The sequence below is a fragment of the Furipterus horrens genome, unplaced genomic scaffold, assembly GCF_987537825.1.
Source record: "Furipterus horrens unplaced genomic scaffold, mFurHor1.1.pri manual_scaffold_2, whole genome shotgun sequence".
In the NCBI taxonomy this organism is placed as follows: Eukaryota; Metazoa; Chordata; class Mammalia; order Chiroptera; family Furipteridae; genus Furipterus; species Furipterus horrens.
In genome coordinates this window covers 63,655,072-63,660,461 of record NW_028327172.1, presented here as the reverse complement: position 1 = coordinate 63,660,461, position 5,390 = coordinate 63,655,072, and the positions used below count along the sequence as shown (strand labels likewise).

The window sequence follows — 5,390 nt, the reverse complement described above, 5'->3', positions numbered from 1 at the left end:
GACACATTTCCTGCCAGAACCTCAGGTCTTGTAAGGATTCTTATAAACAATTTTTATTATTGTTTTGTACCTTTAATATGAAATCCAAAGAAAAATAATATTGGAAGATCCTGAAACTTACTCCAGCTCAGAGCTCTTACTCCAATCCTTGTTCCTTTCTCCTGGTTTTTAGATTAAAAAATCTCAGGGAATGGTTCTATTTGGCTTGACTTTGTCACTAACTCCAAACAACTAGCAGTGACCAAGTGCTAGATGACCATGATGGGCAGACTGCCCTTGAATAGTGTGGCTGCAGTACAGGGAAGAGAGGTGCCCAAAATAAAGCAGATACTTTTCCCAGCAGGAAAACGTGTATATCAGTCAGATTCAACAAGTTCCCTCACATCCCCTACATAGCCAGCTGTGTGCTTCAGTAGAAGAGAAGGTTGCTTATTGGTGTATTTGGGAGGATTCCAGAAAGATTCCCTGCTCCAACTGATTGTAAAAGAAATCTCATTTCATTATCCTCTTTGCTGCCATCTGAATCCCTACCATTAAAAAAAAAAAAAAATCACCAACACAAGGTATAAAGGTTTAGCAGTTTTAATTTAAACACAATTGTTAATAAGTTTAAACTCATTAATGCAGCAATGTGGAGGTCCTGAGATCACTTAGTAGGTAAGAGGGAGGAACTGGTGAGAGCAGAGGACAGAGGGAGTGAGGACCCTGATGAAGTCAATGTTTGCTGAGGGTATTTTATAGGCTTTTTCCCAAGAGAAGGACCAGGATGGAATGTCTCCTCACCACTACTCAGCCTGTGTGAAATGGGCCTTCAAAAAGTCTCTGAAAGTGAAGCAGTGATGCCCGATGTGCCTGTCCCAGTCCAGGAAGATTGGCCAAGGTGCTCCCCCTTCTTTCTAAGCTCACGAGTTGAAAATTATGGCCCACTCAGCACTTCAGTATCCCAAAGGAAACAGGTCATGAACACTTCAGAAGATTCCATGGATTTCTGAGTCTAAATCATTTACAGGAATCTTGAGAGAAGCTCATAAAACTACCAAATCTGATGACTTCCTCCTTGCAAGAGCTAAGGTTTAGTTTGAAAACAAAATAAGTGAAGAAGGTCCATAGTAGCCAGGGTTCTCCCTCACTCCATGTGACATATACAATATTCTGTGAGAAGGAAGAGTATTTGAATGTCTTATATAACTATATCTTCCCACATAATTAGTTTGTAAATTTATCTGTTTCATTTTAAATTTGAGATATAATTTTTGAAAATGTGGCTATTATGATAAAGAAACGATTGCTTTAATAATAGCAGGGACAATTTGTACAATCACGTCTGAAAACTCTTTGATAGTATCTATTGAAGCTGAAGATATGAGTACCGTAAGATCCAGTATTTCCTACAGTGTTCAAAAACTATGCATCAGACTGTCTACAGAAGCATTGTATGTAACAGACTCCAATTGGAAACTTACCTAATAAATAAATTTTGGTACATTCACACTGTGGAAATTATATATATATATATATTTTTTTTTTTTTTTGAGGTGTTTGGGGGATGAGAACCGTAGGTGAGTTAGGAGAGGCAACAGTGAGAAAGGGATCTTGGGTATGCTGATGGTCACTGCATTTTTCTAGTCAGGAACCAAGATACTAACACAAGGACACATTTCCCTCCATGTATCAAGGTTATGGGTTATGTCCAAATGCCTGAATGATGCCCATGAAAAGTGTGGCAAGGACAAGTTTAGTGGCTCTGGGATCAATGTAGATGTAAAACAAAGGCTTGAGAAATAGAGAGCTGCTGAGAGGAGATGAAGACTGGTCAGTTTTGATTTGAGATCTGTGGGGTGAAGAAGGAATTAGCTCCCGGAGCACTTGGGAAGTCCCAGAGAGGGAAGGAGTGAGACAGACAAACAGGGAGAGGCCTAGCTTAGGGGGGCTGGGCACCTATAGCTCCCTCACCTAGGGCCCTTTCCGTAGCTCGCGTCAGTCTTTAAGGAAATAGGCACAGTAGGAAAAGACAGGAGATGGCTGGTGGGAAATGCAACAGGGGGTGGGGTGGGAGGGGGGTGGATATGCCATAGGACTGATTGATAGGGCACAAAGAAAAAGGCCTGGGATTGGGATTAGGTCCTAACATAAACCCAAAAGCTGCTGGGCTGCTGATGGAGGGGAGAGGATGAGGGCACAGATGATCTCCCTTTGCCCTCAATTAGATCCCATCCAATCCCTTTCTTAGACATCTAAAAATGATCACGTTGGAGCAGTAAAACTTTGAAACTATCCAATTTCTCAAAAGTAAGACTAAATTTAAGAAAAGGTGTTTGATGTGTAGCTTATGGAGGACACCAGAGCTAGTTATCTAAACTGAGGGTGCTGAATATGAAGATTTTGACTATCTGTGGGATCAGGGGCTCAGTTGCCAGGGGCTCCATGAGTCTTGTTCAGCGTGGTCAAGCTCTGTTTTCTGAAGTAGGGCTGTTGGAAATCCCCACTTAGGAAATTTACTGTTGGTCTCAACCTGTTCTGGCTTGTGACTGGACAGCCCTGGTCCCTGCTCAGTAGTGAGTTCTAGCAGCTGCTGCACAGTCGAGGGTTGCACCCCAGAGTTGCCCACTGTAGAAAAGCATGGTGAGGTTCTGAGACCCCGAGCTGTGGCTATTGGGAATGTGCAGAATGTTCCACTGGGGCTAGAAGTGGTGACCATTAGGGTAGGCCAGTGGGGCTGCCAGGTCATGGACTGGTAGGGATGGGGTTGGCTTCTCCAGTGGTAGCTACAGATGGGAGGACAGAACCAGGCAGGGGCCTTGTCCATAAAACCAGGCCCTGCCAAACTGAGTCCCACCACACGCTTGCCTTTCAGGCCAGGGACCAGCATCCCACCAGCTCACTGCACACCTGTTGTAGCTTGGCCAGCTGATGCTGATTTCAGGTGACTGACTTGAATTCGCAAGGGTACCCAGTGGGGGCTCAAGAGATGCCCATGGGCAGGTTGACAGGGCCTGCAGCAGGTGATGTGGCTGTGACCACATGGATGTGCTCCATAGAACTGACCACACATGAAGTCATGGGTACTTTATTGAAGAGCAGACTGTGACTAATGGGGCTGGGGTTGGCGATCTGGCCCTTACACACTGAGGTAGAGCTGAAGCCTGCCCTCATCTGGCAAAAATTGGTTGATCTGGTGCGAAATGCTGCTCAGGTCAGGGGGCTGGCTGTACTGCCACAATTGAAAAGGGGATAGTTGAGGTAGACATGGTCACATTTGGCGGAGCATCTCAGTCTGGCATCTTCTGGCCTCCATGCAACAAAATATTTGGGAGGAGTGTGCTGGAGATCTTGATGAGACAGACCCTGAGGGCGGACCAAGCCCTGGGTTTGGGCCATGGCATGAGGGTGGCCCGGGCCCTGAGTCTGCTGGGAGCTCTGAGGGTGGAACAGCACCTGGGGTGGCGGGATACCCTGAGAGTGCTGCAGTGTGTGGGGATGGGTGTGGGTCAGGCTCTGTGCATGCTGCAGGGCCAGCTAGCAGCCAGAATCTGGGGATGGGTAGGCCCAAGTGCTGTGTGCTATAGTAGCATAGGGTGCCACTGGGGGTTTCATGATGGCCTCACGGAACAACCAGGCTTGAGTGCCCTCAGAGTCCTTGAGTATGCTTTTGACAATGGCATGCAGCCCTGCCTTGGTGGCCATCTGAGTTGAGTAGGGACTGTAGTGCTGGGTTAATGAGTAAAGGCAGTTCATAGTAGAATGCACATGATTCTGCTGGGGAAGCTTCATAATTTCTGAAGCCCATGGTTCCATCTGCGTGTGAGAAATAAGCTAAAAGGACAGGTCACCTGGCCCAGGTAGACAAGCTAGAACAGCACACTGGCATCACATGTCAGTGACTGGGCCCGGCCCTCATGGCTGCTCCATTGCCTCCCACTGCTGCCACTGCTGCTACACGCAGGCCCCTCACAGTCAGTCAGTTCACCAGCAGCTGCTCCTCCACCCATTAGTTTATTAAAAACATAATTATATTGATGATTCCTTTGTGAGTTATAGTAATATGAACTATAATTATTTCCCTAATAGATTTTCTCTGTGATCAGGCAGAGAGGCAGTGTTGTTCATAAAGAATCTTTCTGGCATTAGAAGAGAAAATATATAAAAAAAAAAAACCCTAAAAAGTTCTATAACAACTACTGTATGATACAACCCCAAGCAACTGACACCCTAAGCAGTGTCACTGCCAATGCCAAATAATTTTATAATAATGGGCTCATGGGATATTCAATGGAAGGCAGCACTTTGAAGTGAAAGAATTAAGATTTTGGTGAGAACGAGATTTTTAAAAATTGAATCCCGACTCTCTTCTCTGTTAGACATGTAGAACTTATATGGTTAATATCTCTATGGAAATTGAATCCCTTGATGGAAATGTAGGGGTGAAAATGATATCTTCCAAAAATAATTTCCAGGAAAGCTAAATGGAATAATGTGTGTAATGTATATGTACTTCAAGTGCTTGTCACATTGAAATACATTGGTCAATGAGTGCTGGTTTTTGTTAGAACCGAGAGAGATTTTTTAAAAATCATCTGACTAAATAAACCCTCTTACATGAGAGATGGAAAGACTAAGAATCAGAAGTGTTAAGCCATTTTCTTTGTTAGAAATAAAACAATTGGGAATTGATGTAAAGGACAAGGTGAGATCATTTGAAGTGCATTTCAACTGCTTAAAGGAAATGTGACTCTTGAAAAAATTATTTTTGTGCAATGAAAGAAAACAAAGACATGTATCTTACATAACCAAACTTTTGGTTTAGCTAATGACAATGAAATACCACCCCGTTAATATTTTGGGAAAGCTTTATTGATACAATAACTTACAAATCAGCTTCTGGACATCAACTTATCTATTCCTGCCATGTCTGTGTTCCAGGGAAGACTACTCCCAAAGGGCTGTGTTTCTTACTGACTTTGCAGGGATCGAGTTTGCATGTAGCAGATAAAAAAAATGGCCTCAAGTTTTTTACATTTCCCTCACTCTCACTGCCCAGCCTCTGGCCTTTGAGAGGTTAGATCTATGTCTTGTCCTCCTGAATCTGGGTGGATTCTATAACTGTTTTGATCATTAGATTAAGGCAAAAATAACAAAGTGCCTTAAGAGAGGGTGAGCCTTTATTTTATGTCCTACATTTGCTTTTGGAGCCCTGAGCTGCCATGTTCAAAATCTATTTTTGCTGAAGCTACATGCTGTAAGGAAACCAAGCTAGATGGAAACACTCCATGGAGGGCATCAGGATATTTCCTCCATTCCAGCCAGGGGCCAGACATGTGAGTGAAGAGCCTTTAATGAATGACTCCAGCCCCTTAACCATCAGACAACAACCACATAAGAGCCTGAACAAG

At 44.0% G+C, this 5,390-nt stretch overlaps 1 pseudogene; it reads right to left on the bottom strand.

Moving 5' to 3' along the window:
• Positions 1-2,349: 2,349 nt before the first annotated feature.
• LOC150018710 (protein FAM222B pseudogene) lies at positions 2,350-3,849 on the bottom strand (annotated as a pseudogene).
• Between the last annotated feature and the right edge of the window lie 1,541 nt (positions 3,850-5,390).